The sequence below is a fragment of the Thunnus albacares genome, chromosome 12 (genome assembly GCF_914725855.1).
Source record: "Thunnus albacares chromosome 12, fThuAlb1.1, whole genome shotgun sequence".
NCBI lineage: Eukaryota > Metazoa > Chordata > Actinopteri > Scombriformes > Scombridae > Thunnus > Thunnus albacares.
In genome coordinates, this window is record NC_058117.1 from 27,521,117 (window position 1) to 27,537,022 (window position 15,906).

Genomic DNA, 15,906 nt, shown 5'->3' on the forward strand with positions numbered 1-15,906 from the left:
TTTTGGTACCAACTCTGTGACTTTTACATGAGAGGCTGCAGTTCACATCCCACCTCCTGCCGACTGTCAGCATCACCTTTAGATCAATCACATAGTCTTTGTGCCTAAAATCTAACCAAACTTATTGGTAACTGTCGTTTGTCACGATGTTGGAAGGCGCAGACATCGGACAAACAATGTTGTCCTGCGATAAGAGCGCCAAATCAGAAAACACTGACTTAAGGTGACTTTGGATGGCAATTACAGATTATCTTCATTCATTTTATTGTTTATTGTTTAGTTTGGAGGACTTGTGTGTGTCTGTAGCACCGAATGTCAAAAACTATCAAATACTGAAAACATGTCTGCTCAGATTTGTTATCTTTTTTTTAATGTTTTCTTTAATCAGGTAGATTTAAATCAGATATTTGCTAATTTTAGATTGCATTTTGTTTAGGTAAAGTTCTGGTTTGACTGTTTATATTTAGACAACATTTAACATTATCATTCTCTCCTCTTATCTTCTCCATCCATAATCTTTCCTCATGACTCTTTCCTCTCGTTCCCTCCCATCTCCTTTCCTCCTCCCTCCCTCCCTTTCCTGTCTGCTCACTTCTATCTTCTTACCACCACTTTCTTATCCTCTTCCCTCCTTACCTCTCCTCTCCCATCCCTCCACAGCAAAGTGTTTGTGAGGGGGGGGGGGGGGGGGGGGGTGTTTATAGGGCTGATAAGTGGCAGATGACGATCGCTTGGCGGGGCCCGGAGATAAGGATGCCAAAACTGAGGACGCCATCTATCAAACCTCCCACGGCCGAGCCAAGCATCACCCAGCCGAAGTGCGAGGGAGCGAGGGAGGATAAGGAAAAGGTAACAGCTCTCCATCTTCAGACGCAGGAGGAACTCCCTGACAGAACGGCCAACATGCAGTGGATAGTTTCTGTAAATAATACTTAATGTTTGCTTTAGTGCCAGACGGGAGGGAGTTTACCGCATAAAGACGATTCAGCTCAGCGCAGGTAAGATACTGACTGCAGACAAGAAAGGAGTTTTAAAATGTTTTGCTTCTATTAAGAACGATGAAAAAGAAGCACTGCCTGGATCAGATTGTAAAATATTTTCTGTTCACAAGTGATAAAAGAGATACTTTTTTTGGACCCTAACTAGTCTCTAGTCTGGCAGACGTGGAAAAGTTTACTCCGGCAATTACTGTATCTGCATTTCTGCTGTTTTTTTGTTGCACTGTGTGTCTAAACTTCTTGGTAATGATCGTGCTGTTCTGATGTTGTGAGCTTTACCCATTTAATATCCATAGATATTACATCAAACATGCCCTCTGGCTCTAACAACATCAAATATATCACAAAGTGATCGCCATGATTAAAACTCTACGGCGGTACTATTGCAGTGAAATTCTATCTTGAGTGCATACTGGAGACTTGGCTGATCCAGTGGATGTTTTTAGTATCACATACTCACCTACTGTTGATGGTTTCAACCTGAATGAGGAACAACAGCAGCTGTAGCTTCAGTTCATGTCAGATAAAATGGATTCCAAAGCTGACATGTTGATGGATGGAGTCAATCATGTTCAGAGGTGGAAAAAGTCATATTTTGGACCAAAACCTGTCTAGGTATTCCATATCCAAAGATATGATTGATGGGAGTGGTCTAATGGCAACAAGTTTCAAAGATGAAAGGGTGTCAATAAAATGTATCAACTTTCTCAAATGACTCCTGCTGTCTAATCCAGTTCCTCTCCTGTCCAACCATATACTTAGCATTTCCCGAACAGTCATGGTTTTGTCAAAACACAGCTAAGTACACTATTTCCATTTCATGCTACGGTGCTCCAACAATAGTTGTGTTATCAATTTTCTTTTTAAAGTGAAAATATGTGTTAAATAAGTGTTTGGAACATCCTGTGCGTGCAGATAAACAGTGGAAAAGTGGATCATGCAGCAAGTTTCTGTGTATGTTTTCTTATGTTTTTCCCATTGTGACCATTGGAGTCCATTGTAAACAACATGAATTCAAGCTGACTACAGCTGCTGCCCTCTCTGACTGAAGAAAGTACAACTTGTGATGTATTAACTTGTTTTGCCCACGTAGCTACAAAGGACAACAACCAAAGGGCGTTTCAAACCCATCGATCATTTGCTCTGGTCTGAATCAGTGGATGAGTTGTAAACTTGTTCCCTTCGGTTCTGTTTCCTTTCACATAGAAAAAATTCCAAGCGTACCAAAATGCATCACTAAAAGCCATGTGAGAACATTCACGCATCTCACTGGTAGGATGCGTAGATTTGTAAACAAGAAGGTCCCGAAGAAGCTGTGTGAAATCAGATAAATTACCTAAAGTGATGTCACTTGAGTCAGCATCGGTTGGGGCTGAAGTGTTTGACTTTTTTTTTAAATCTGGGGGTGTGAAGTTAACAGAAGTGAGGTTACCAGACCTCTGTGGCCCGCTCCTCATTACAGCTACATTGGCTACTACTAGCATATCATACCCGAATCTCCGACCAAACTGTTGGCAGTTGAGTTGCATTGTGGGTAATGTAGGTGCCGGGTTTTGACAAAGACGAAGAATGTGTGGAATAAAAAAAAGACACCATCTCTGGTTCTGCTGCATTGCTTTTTGATCTTTTCATTTTTCCTAAATTGTCCATCACAAGTCTAAATCAGCGCAGAGACGTGGGGTTGATATCAATCTTCTCCTTTAACTCTTAAACTATTCCTTTAATAAACTCCAAACAGCTTGTATCAGATCCTGTTCAGCGTGAAGCTCTGAAAACCAAATAAAAGTGAAAGAAATGCCACCAATGTGCTTAAAACTATTTGTCACAAAATCAGAAAGTATCCCCTTTAAATGCCTCCTCTCTGCTGTTCACTTGTAACATAATTACATACGGTATTTCATTTTAAATACATAATTAAATGTCAACTGGCTTATTTACCAGTGTAAAAACATGAAACATGGTATTATAATCAGGTTATTTTTCCATAACATTGCCATTAAAAATGTCAAGCGAATCATGCTACAGCATATTGAATTAAAACCTCTTTTCTTTGAAGAAAAATTATGCATTTGCTCAGTGGCCGTCCTGCTGTCAGAGGTGATATCGCAGAGAAGAAGAAGCAGCAGGAGAAGAAGAAGAGAGGCCCCACTTACTGCGCCTGACAGAAAAATTGACATGGAAAGCCAACACTTAACGCCTCCCTCCTCCATCACTCGCCCCTCCGTTCCTCTCGCCCTCCCTCCCCCTCCATCTCCCATCCCCAACCTCGCTCCTCTCTCTCTCTCTCTCTCTCTCTCTCTGATGGATGACCTTTACAGTACATATGACTCATCTTCTCGGCTGACTGGGTGAGAGAGCATGTTAGCGAGTGAGAGGGAGTGAGCTGACGACGGCGGCGGCGGCGGCAGCGGCGATGTCCAGACAGCCACTTGCTTTCCTTTCCTCTGCTGTCTGATCACCAGGTACTGCAGCATGGGCTGGTTCAGACTGTGCGATGACATATTACAAAGTAGAAACGGGACAAGTGGACATAATGAAACATAAAATGTATAATCAGCCGTGACTGCATGGGAGCAACTGTAATTTGGGATTTTTTTTTTTTTTTTTTTGATGCCTTTTGCACCGATGCTGATATTTAGTTTCTCCTTCGCTTTATCAAAATGCAGGGTGACAAATTTACATCTCTCAGTGCTGAAAGAAACGTTTAATCTTTCTTGCAGTCCAACCCATGTGACACATATGATTTCTGTGCGTTTATTTCAGTGCGCCAATGCAAATATACTTTAGTGTTAAGAAGACAAAGATATTTGGAGCTTCAGTATCTCTTGGCAGTATTTACACCTGGATTTTATATGATTTTGATCCGCTGAGCTGCATTCAGATCACAAACGAATCACGTCAATGCCAAATGGAGATGGGTTTTTATGTTTATGTGACCATCAGACCAGACAGGAAACACACGCCGTTCTGGAGTGACAACTGGCAAACAAATCACCTTGTAAAATGCTTCCAAACCTTAAAAATCTAAGCCAAGACATTGCGTCTGGCAACTTCCAGTGTTAACGCTCAAAATCTCACAGATCTTGCACTAATTCTATAATATGTGCTGCTGTAGAAGCCATCCCTCTTGATAGATGTAGTGTTTGGAAAGGAAGGAAATTTAGCATCATAAAGAACATGGTGCAGAATTCACCAGAAAGTTAAGAAAAGCCCACTTGGATATGATTAAGAGTTTTGAAAGTAATGTTTGTCTTTCTGTTTTGATTGAGGATTGGATGCCCCTATCTGGTTTATCTGCCAAACTTTTAAATGCTCACATACATGCATCTATGTTTGTGTTTGTGTGTGTGTGTGTGTGTGTGTTTTCATCTCCATGTAGCCCGCTGGCGTCGCATCGCAAGCCAAGGCCAGGCGGCTCGGCAGTCAAGCAGCAGGGGCTCTCGCCGGGGAATCGCGCAGGCTTCTCCGATGCCGAAATTCCACTTGGAGGAAATATCCTCCATTATCACTGGAGGGAGGACAAGCGGTCCAAACACTGGAGGAGAAAAACCTTGAGCTTTCAATTGTTTCCCCGCCTCCTCAACTCGCCCGTACAACAATCTATTTGTAAGGCTCTTGATGCTTGAGGTTGTTCATCTTGTTCACGTTGCGGCTGCTACTTCTGCATCTAGAGTACGTGACACAAAAAGTGTTGCTTTTGTGTAGGAATTATTGATAAAACATGCAGCACGACTATCCCTGGAACAGAACAGCATATACAAGAGACAGAAATACAGATTGCGAGGAGGCTGAAAAGACCTCTGAACAAGGACTTAATCAAGTATTATAAGATTTAAAATGATCTTCTGATGTTATTATTTTTGTTTGTTGGGCTCGTTTACCAATGATATATGTTCATTTAAGTTTATCATATTGATGTACTGCAAACAGAGGAAATACTATCAAAATTTGCATGATTTTGTAGCAGTTTTCTTGTTATTTTTCATGGATGTGCAACACTGTGCAAAAGTTTTAGGCACTTGTTTAGATGTTTAGATTTTTTATCTATTATGCAACACCATCAGGGAGGCGTCTGATTGGTCCCAAATTCATTTTGCAGCATGACAACGAGCCCAAACATCCAGCCAGAGTCATAAAGAACTATCTTCATCAACAACAAGACAAGGAGTCCTGCAACAGATGGTCTGGCCCCCACAGAGCCCTGATCTCAACATCATGGAGTCAGACTGGGATTAACATGAAGAGACAGAAGCAGCTGAGACGCCGAAATCCACTGAAGAAGAACTGCGGCGACTTCTCCGAGTTGCAGGAGTGTGTGCAGGTGAACCGAGGAGAACTGCTGCTGTTTTAAAGGCGAAGCTGCTCACAAGAAATAATGATTTTATTTAGGTTTCTGCTGTTTACTGAAATTTGTATGAAGTTAACTGATAAATAAAAACTGTTCATGGCATTATTTTTGAAAGCATCCTCACTTTACTTTTAGTGCTTAAAACTTTGGACAGTACTGTAGCTAGCTACACAGAAAGATAATATACCCATCCTTAATCTTCCCTAGAGGCTCTGATTGGCCGATTGTTCATCCATCTGGTAGAAAACAGCCAATAATGAGCACCAGACCTTTCTGAACCTTTGAGCAAATTGGAGATGTGGGTGGAGGTTTCAGGTCTGCAGCCAGGCTTGAAATTTGTAGGACGACTGATGAAAAAATAGTTTTGCAAAAGAAATCATGATGGTGGAAAATCTATAAGGGTGAAATGAACAGATTTATGGAAGGATAGATGTTAGACTTAACCTAGTGTTATATAAATAGCTACATGGTGGCGCCATCTGCACCAAATAACTAGTTAACCCTTCATTTGCCCATGCCCCAACTTTCCACCAAGGTTCAATGAAAAATGTTAAAAATATCTCTGAGATCAATAACGATAAACAAACAAGACTGAAAACCCGACCTTCTTGATGAAGCTCGCAATTATCTCAAACCGCAGACAGACTGCATTGACGTTACTCAGCCTAAGTTACATCCCAAAAAAGGAAAAAAAAAACAAAAAAAACAGATACAGATCAAAGGTCCACTGTGATCTTCATGTCATTTAAGAAGCACTTTCATCCAAAGTGACACACGCCTGGTCGAGCGTGTAGGCATCTTTACAGAAGGATCCCAGAGAGAGAGAAAGGCTTGAACTCACAGATACTGAAAACCTGAAGCTCGACAAAATGCACAGTGAACATTCAAGATGTATTAACGCTCACTTCACTTGACTTGACATAGTTATTCAAAGAGGGAAAGGGCAGTAGATCCATATCAGGATACATTTATGGAGTAGATGTGCAAAACACAAGAAAGGAGAACATTTTGAAGAAAGGTTTGCAGAAAGGGTTTTATGTCTATACTCATCCTGACAGACAGTGGTGATTTAATAGGCTAAATCATTCTGTTTATCTTTCTTTCTACAAACAGAACGGTATTTTTTACATTGACATGAATCTTTAAAACATTAAATCATGTTTAGTTTTTGGGTTGGTGGGTTATAAAGAACCAAAACCCAAACTTTTTCTGAAAACAAAACATTTTAATACTTTATTCTTCTACTTTCTTTTTTATTGCCTTACATACATCACTAATTCAAGGCCATATTGTATCCGTCTTTTTTATCAGCTTGACCACAGTTGCATCATTTATTTCTTTGACCTTTTGACTAAACGTGAGAGAAATAAGTGAGGAAAAAAGGAAGGATCCTTTTCACTTGTACATATACATCTCCTGCCTACAGCCTGCTCCTCGCTGCGACGGCCACATCGCATCGACCATCGAGCAGGACGGCAGCGGAGCGTACACATCCTGGTATCAACACGGCCTGGGGGCACAGTGGCCTGATGGGTAAATCTACGATAAGAGAGCCTTTTACATCAAGACGTTATCCTTGGTGAGCAAGCCATCTTGTCCCGCGGCTCCTAATTACAATCTAGGCAGCAAAAAAAAAAAATCAGATAAAGTGATAAATTCAGGGAAGTAACAGCAACCCCTGAAATTTGACAAGCAATACTGTAGCTCTATCAGGAGTAAAGGTTAGAAATAAAGCTTTTTGCTGCCTTACTACCACTACTTATATAATAAACATCATAATAGAAATAAAAAATACACTCTGGATGGGAGATGATGGCTCAGCTTTGGAGAAACGCCAGATGACTTTGAGCAGAAAGAGGCGGAGGAGGGAGGGAGGTTTAGGGAGAGCGCTCAGCGCCGGCGATGGAGTCTAGATTGCAAATAAAGGACAGCCTCCGGCTTTTCAAAAAATTGCCAAAGCCTGGGCTGTTTGCCACAGTAGCAAACTTTTAGAAAAGCCAGGGAAGTGACCGGTGGGTAAACTGGCATTAGGCTGCGAGCGCCCACTCAGAAGTTACATCAGGGGGACAGATTCAAAGGATAAGAGTGAGATATTCCTCCTCCCTGGAGGAGCCTACAGCCTACAAGGCCTGGCTTTTACCTGCAGGGGCAAGCAGTTTCTGAGGTACTGAATATCAACAACAGGTTCGGGGATGACAGATGTCACATCATTAATACCTTTTCTATGTTGAGGTAGTAGAAAGATAGCCAGGCAGGTAGAGGTTGTTTGCAGTATGAAACAGTCAACAGGGGACTCTTTTCAACTCTTCAAAAAACAGATACTGGCACAATTGTAATTTCTGGGTTCAGCTTGTTGATCACTGGTTTATTATTCTATATTCCCGTAGTGATAACTTTACAAATGTAGGTGGTGTCAGAGGTCGACTGAACAAGGAGTGAATTCTCATGTTGGTGCATTTTGCAGATCAAGTTCATGAAAGACGTGAACAAAAGTAAACAGACACTGAGAACAGAGGTTGAACTGAGGTATAGACTCATCTACACAAGTTTAAATGTGTTTCATCTTGTGTCATTAACTAGCCACAGCCAACATCTGTGCTGTCAACACATTGGCTTTTTAATAAACTCAAAAACACTCATGTGGTCAAACAAAAACACACATCCGTCATCGTCAGGTTTCGGTGTCAGTCGCTCAGAATTGATCACCATCATACACCAACATTCACCAGTCGAACAAGGTGAAATCCATCACAGAGGAGAAAACAGAGACTAATTTCTACACCCACGGAAGCCAAAAATAGAGCAGAACGCTCTGAAGCCACAAGTTGTAAATTTGTGTTTGAGCTATAATCATAAATTCACAAACTCCAGAGGAGATCACAGACTATTTGGCTAGCTAGCTATATTTACATACCTATAAATTCACTTCTGATCAAAAGCAAATTAAAATCCTCTCTGTGGGAACCATCGACAGACACGCTAACTGAAGCAGAAGCGGGAGAGGGAAAGTAGGAAGAGTGGAAAGGTGAAGGAAAGATAAGTAGATGCACTGAATTTTTTTTTTTTTTGATCAATTGCAACAGTGGAAAAGGGGTCTAAAGGTGTTTTGTCATTGCTTCCTTTTCCTGCTTTACATCTATGCAAATTGATGCTGTAGTGAGTGAAAACACAATCACTTCAGCATTTACATAATTTACAGTATAATTGTAGTGATTTATTTTCTCTAAATGTCTCTTCATTTAAGACAGATTTGGTTTCTCTTTGTATGCGACGGTGTCACCTCTCCCTTCATTCATACATCTACATTTAAATCTCTAAAGTCTCAGCTACAGGAAGTGCACACACTGAATGTAAAAATGTATCGATTATTACATTACAGATCAATTAAGTTTAGAATTTTTATGCTTTGACACAACTGAGCGACAAATATCAACAGTTTTGAAAGCTTTAATCTTTAGTTTTTCTTGAGTCTCTGACATAAATATCTTGTTTAATTTGGTGCTAAAATCAAGATGTTTCTGTTATTCTGTCCATCCTCCACATATTTTTCAAACTATAAATCAGGAAGACTGAGAGAATAATTCTTGTTTACAGCTTGTGTCCTTTAATCATAGTTTTGGACATCATTACTGTCAGTTTGGTAAGATTGTACTCACTTGAGTAATTACTGAGGTCTGGGAAAACAGTTCAGCCACTTGCACTTAATTTAGAGGTAAGACTGAAAGTGAGCGTACCTGAAATATTGGTATTAATTCCACGTTTCATAAGAAAACTGTGTGTGTGTGCACACTAACTACAAGTATAGTACTGTAGGTCAAATCTGAAGCAGGAAGTTGGTCTGTAAACTGTGATGTAATGTTGTCACAGATCTCAGCAATGATGTTATACAGTAAAATGGAAATGGTGGCCAAAACCCAGAACAATAAAACCCAATTATTATTAAAATATTACTTAATATACCTCCATTGTGAATGTAAGAAGTATTTCTGTGATGCTTCAATAATCATCGCTGTCTAAAATATATTACACAAGTATATTTTGTGTGAATGTAAATGTGTTTTTGGAGGGAATTTGTTCCCTCTCTCGCTGTCTCTCTCTCTGCTGCTGCTGCTGCTTTTTGCCAACTGTTGTTTGACTCCTGAGAAGCTTCTGGTTTCAATCTGCCCTTCGGCGAGCAAGTCCTCTTATGTGATCTGACATTGAACCGCGCGTACGAGGTCTGCTCTGTCTCACGTACACACACACACACACACACACACACACACACACACACAGCCAGAAACAATCAAAAATGCACTCACTCACACACATCATACACACACACACACACACACACACTGGTATACACATACAGATGCCCATACATAAGCATTGTTATACTGACTGTTACACAAACACACACACATTAAAACAAATGTGCACATACACACATACACTAATGTGCACTTTAACACATTTATATCAGACTTTGTTATAGACAGTAAGGATAATTATGGCAATTATCGCAGCTTTATCTTGTTGTGTCTAATAACTATTTTTATGTAAAATATAAAATATATATATATATTTTCTCTTTAATGAATTGGTAAATCGTGGAAAGGTTCTTGTGTCCTCACACACCCACAGACAGGTGTGTGACACATAATGTGACAGTTGCACCCGGTGTGGACAGGAAACAAATTCTTTTTCCATGCTTGTTATGTTTTGAAGGTCGCAATTCAATAGAAACTGTTAGTGAAGGTGAGCGGAGGATGAAAAATAATACCACACTGTGATCACGCTGCCTGAGGGGGCATGAAAACCCTGTCATACTTGCACAGATGCAGTTTGTTGCATAAAGAGGGGCTATCACCGACATTATGTTGTTGTGCTTAATTTAGATTTTACCTCCAAATAAAGTGGTTTAGATAATCTGGCTAAACTGTTGGTTTGTTTACAACTTGTCTTTTTTTTTGGTTGCTTATGACTTTGTTACAGTGATGCTGGCATGTTCCCAGAGCTCAGCAGTTAAAGGATGGTGGATGATGATAAAGTCTGGCAGTTTTCTATATTTTTTTCATTGTCACATGCAGTCAAACCTGATATATCTTATTCCCCTGTGCTGTAGACCTCTGTTGTTGTCCACAAACTATTAAAAACACATCAATTCTTTCATTATGAAGAGTTTGGTTATGTTAGTTTGTTTAGATACGAAACATTGTAAATTTCTACATTACATTGTAAAGAACTTAAGTATAAAGTCACAGGTTGTGATATGCAGCTCTGGACACTGAAAATGTATTGACTGTTATTAGTCTTTGGAGCTGTTTCAAAACAAACTAACGTGCCCAAACTTTTCTTTGTGAAGGAACACGTCACTCAGTCTTTGACTTTGACTTTTATTTGTTTACACATATACAACCTATACAAATTAATATACACATAAACAACAGAAAATGTGATGGAGAGGTGCAAAAAACCCTCAGAGGGGCTTGATCAGGGCACTCTCCAGTGCATACCTTAATCCGTTAAAAAAGGAGAAACAAGACAAGGTCAAAACCTATTAAACGGCTGGATCGACCGTGTATGGTCAATGTGTGAAATTGTGGCCAATTTGTCACAGGGATAATCAGTGGTAGTGTCTATAATGTGAATTCCTACATATTAAATGTTCATCTGCAATTTTCTGTAGTGGTCTCAGTAATATTTGTTGACTAATGACTGATTATTCGTGGGTAGTTTACAAAGATAATTCATAACATTGCAGAGATAAAAACCTTTAAGGGCTTTCTTTAATTGTGCAGGTGCTAAGTTTAAAATATGAGGTGGTAGAGCATTCAATATCACTGAACCTTTGTAAATAAAACCAAACTGTAATTGAGAAGTTTGATAGATTGGAGGCCTGAGTTTATATTTATTTCAAGTGGAATAATTATGGAATTGATGATTGTAGAAACACCGTTCATGAAAATATGAGGGAAGGGTACTGTTCAAAGAACTGTATACAAATAAAGCATATCTAAATCTAAATCTATATATATCTATTTCTATATCTAAATCTACCAAATCTGTAGTTGGTTGACTTGATAAATACTGAGGATGCCTGACTGGAAAAACAATGGTTGGGATGAATGAGTTTGATGTACACAGTTGATTATTCTTAATGTTCGTTTCTGAAGATGAAAATATAGTTTAGTGGGATGAGTACTCGCCCAGACTGAGTTACAGTAATATATATATGGATAATCAGTATAAAAGAGTGGCAACTTCAGTGTTTATCATAGAGACTCATCAAGTTGTACACCCAGAAATTGTGTAGACTGCACTTTATCAATAATAGTATTATTAATTTTTATATTTAAAGACTGGTCATCATTTCCTGGCTGAATACCAAAGAGAACATAACATGTTTTCTTAATATTGAGAGATAATTTGTTACAGTTAAACCAATCCCTTATCTTAATGAGTTCTTGATTTAATACTTGAGCTATTCCGTCAGGGTCTTTATGTGAATAAAAAACAGTTGTATCACCAGCAAATAAAACCTCAGACAGCTTGTTAGAAACTTTACATAAATCATTAATATAAATTAAAAACAATAGTGGCCCAGAGACTGATCCTTGAGGTACACCACAAGTGATAGAACAAAAAGAAGAATTAATATCATTGTAAGAGACAAACTGTTTTCTGTCTTCAAGGTAACTTGAAAACTAGAGCAACGCAGATTTTTTTACTCTAATATGGGAAAGTTTATGAAGAAAAATGGGATAACTTACAGAATCGAAAGCTTTAGATAAGTAGATCCCAATAGTGCTTTTCTTTTCTGTCTCGAACTTTATAGATTTCATTAACAAGATAAGAGACAGATATAGAAGTAGAGTGGTTATTAGAGTTGATAATGTTGATATCAAAATCGCCTATTAAATAGATGCATTTCCGCTCTGAGGAAACATTAAGAAGAACATGTGATAGATCAGTGATAAATTCTGACACATTAGAATTTGGTGGTCGATAGATAAACTCAATAATGATATTATTTATTTCAATTAACACAGCCTCAGCAGAAAGCACAAAAATGCACTTCTAGATGATTTCTTACTGGATACTTTAAATCAGAGTTGAGATATATTGATGCCCCTAACACTAACATGAGGAAAGGAAAAGTCACAATTTTCACCAAAATGGATTGATGGAAAGTTTGAACTGATCTTCACTATAATGATCTGAGATTTCAAAGGCGTGTTGTTTTAGCTGACGGATACAATTAACATCCAGATCATTAAGACTCAGTAACCTTGAGGTAAAAGAATCTGAATCAGTATCTTCTGTGACAGCGTGCATAGTGTTATGTAAGTTGACATATAAGAATGACAGAAAGCTAATTAAATAAAACAGAAGAGAAGTATTCAAAGGGTAACTGAAAAAAAACACACAAACAATAAAACAAATCAAACAAATGGAATAAATTTAAAACACAGTTAATATTAATAACATACTTTGGTTCATCATACTTGCTGGGGAGGCTCTTTGTGTTGTTGAGGCATTCTTGGTCTAACCATCAGTCTATCATAACTGATGACAGCATAGTTTCCTCTTTCATTCAGCCATCAATTATGATATTGTTTCTGCTGTTATGGCTCTGATTCTCTAAATAATCCATTTTGGAAGTAATGTCATTGTTTACACTGACTGCAATGAGATGACATGGACTTCAGTTGTGTTTCAAGTGATCCAACCTTCTTTTCCACGCCGGGTAACTCATCGATTTAAGCCTGGGAGAACTGCAGGCTGGATTTTAGCTCTCTGACCTCTTTCATGACTCCATGAATTCTAGCAGTAGTGGTGTCCGAGATCAGCTTGGTGAAAAGACTTAAAATTCGCCTCTTGTCTGTTCAGCATTTCCACATAGGAGTGTTTTTGCTGCTCAAGCATATCCTTCAAAAAACTTCCACAGTAAAGAAGTCTTCATCGCTCGCTGGAGGCAAATCTTTTTGATGCTGCCACCAGACACGGCTACCTCAAGGCCCAGTGGTTTAGGTTCAGACCGTTCCCTCTGCACAGCTGCACGCCGCCATGTTCACTTCAGTATGTGACACGGCATTGTGACAGTGGTGCAGCAGAGTGGCTCATTGATGTGTTTTTAATAGTTTTTGGACAACGACAGCGGTCTACGCCACAGAGGAATGAGATATATCAGACTTTGGATACTTGTAAGGAGATCACTTCACATTGGTTCGGCTCTGCAAACGAGATTTGTTGACAAGAACTTGGTCAGGACAAAGTTATTATAACAGAGAGAAATGATGGTCAAAGCTTAGAAAAAGAGACCGAAGGTGAAATAAACCAGAATGATCCTTCAGTGTCTTTAGAGTCTGTGAAAATACAGAAACGAAGGATCATGTTAATTATACCTTTACATCCACAAGGTCTAATTTACTGAATCGAAAATCTCCATGGTAAACTCCAAGGTTCTGCTTCTGCTTACATTGCTTGCACTTGCATTCATTTTTATTTTTTATGGAATGTATTGTATATTAACACGGGTTATCAAGGTATAGATATATTTCTTTATGTAAAAGATAAAACATCCACAGGTAGGCAGATGAAGCTCTGTTTGATGTCGCCTCTCTCACCCTCATCTCATCTCATTTTCATTCAGATGGCTCTGAATGCTTTGCGATTTCCTCTGGAGGTGGTGTGTGTGTGTGTGTGTGTGTGTGTGTGTGTGTGTGTGTGTGTGTGTGTGTGTGTAGGAGATAGAGAGAGAGAGAGATCAGGCTTGAAAGTCGGACGCAGACCTGGAGCCCAAGGTGACCTCATTACCGGCATTTGTTCCGCTTGTCGCTGCAAATCACACACTGTGTCCGTCAAGATCCGGCGAACGCCGTGCATCCACGATGGCTGGTAACCCGCCCATCCCTGCGGCAGAGGAGCGCGGAGCTGATGCCTCCTGATCCGTGACCCCGGAGAAAATCGGCAATTTCGCATTCACGTTGGGACGGACTATGGGAAAATCTGAGGGTCTTCTGCGGGCCGGATGAGAATGACGAAGGAAATGCAAACGTGACCCGGCGGGTGACCTCATTTAACGGGTTTGATCTCGGGGCATTAAAGGGAAGTTTATGGAGCAAGTAGGCAGTTCCTCCCTGACCTCCTGACCGCTAAAACGTCTGCTGGGCAGAATACCGATGTGACCTGTGAAACAACTTGCAAACGTTTATATGTGGATGTGGTGGAAGTGTCAGCGGTGTCAGAAGTGTCAGCATTACAGCGTCTGCAACCAGGAAGATAACTCATCCTGACTACAACTGTAAATTTTACACTGTATATTTTAAGTCATTTAGCTGACATATTGTGGCCGCAGGAAGGCTTTAGGACACTTCAACAGAGCCAGTAGCTGTTGCTAGGGCTCAAAGGACTTTTTGCCCTGAGTCGAGCCTCTCAGTCTGTGAACATTTCATCCTTTGCAAAAAGTCCAAAAGGACCCGTATGACTCTTCCAAGAGTTCAGGTTTTCTCATGTGCCACATAAGTTTAGGGTACGAATACTCTGGTTAAGATTAGGGGAAAGATTGTCTTCCACTGCTGGGAGGAAATGGGATGTGAGCAGCGATCTTGCTGCTTTTGCCACTAAAAGTAAACATACTGTATGTCATTTAAACAACCTGTGCTGCTCCTCCTTTAGCCCAGCCACTGTCATAAAGGCAGATATACAGTATGTACTGTATGTTCAACAAGAACAAGAACGACATGTTGAGAAACTGGGCAGGAAGCCCGTCATCGTAATGAGGGAGAGCGGAAGAAGTTTTTTTCTGAATGCACCTGTCTCAGCATTACTGCCAGCATCACAACATAGATGCTGTTCAGCAGTGAACACAGACAGTGGAAGAAATAGGAACGTGAGAATCGTGAGAAAAGTAAAGTGTTTTTTTCACACGCTCTAAAAACAACTGGCCATTTGCTGAATAGACTGGGTATTGCTGTCAATTTGCTGGTTTATCATATTTGTGAGTTTGTCCTTTTTGAATTTTCTACGGTCTGAATTTGAAGAGGAGTTTTTCACTGACTTTTGACCTAACGTTGGTCATCCAAGCTTAAGGATTTTATTGTGAGAGCTTGTAACGGGGAGGTAACAGCCTGGGTGGAAGCTCACTTTGGGGAAGAAAATTCTCTTCTTAGTTTCTAGGACAAGAATGCTGCAAATCGGTGTTGCAAATGGTTATCATTTTGACAAAAATTTAATTACTGTATAAAAAAAAAAAGATAAAATGTTGTGGAGGCAGCAGTTTTGCAAGTTAGGGAATAAAGTTCAGTAGGTTTGTGTGCTATTTTTCCAAAATATATAACAAGGTGTGTTAGAGTTAAACTACACACAGTGCTGCTACAACGGAAGCAGTCCCCTCCTGTGTGTGTGTGTGTGTGTGTGTGGGGGTGTTTGTGTGTGTTGCTGTTGGAGGCGGCTGAGTTGAACTACACACAGTTCTGCTACAACGGAGGCAATCCCCTCCTCTGTGTGTGCGTGTGTGTGCGTGTGTGTGTGTGTGTGTGTTGCTTTTGGAGGCGGCTGGTGATGGTAGCAGCC

The 15,906-nt window shown here is 39.9% G+C and overlaps 1 protein-coding gene and 1 long non-coding RNA gene across 10 annotated transcripts in view; one reads left to right on the forward strand and one right to left on the reverse strand.

Annotated features, from left to right (window-relative positions):
* LOC122993274 (receptor-type tyrosine-protein phosphatase N2-like) overlaps window positions 1-15,906 on the reverse strand; it is a 249,860-nt gene that overhangs the window by 117,827 nt on the left and 116,127 nt on the right. The window lies entirely within an intron of this gene.
* Window positions 659-5,136, forward strand: LOC122993277. Its single transcript, XR_006406372.1, has 5 exons — window positions 659-849; window positions 949-998; window positions 3,055-3,460; window positions 4,378-4,604; window positions 5,098-5,136. It is a non-coding gene; the product is annotated as an uncharacterized LOC122993277 (long non-coding RNA).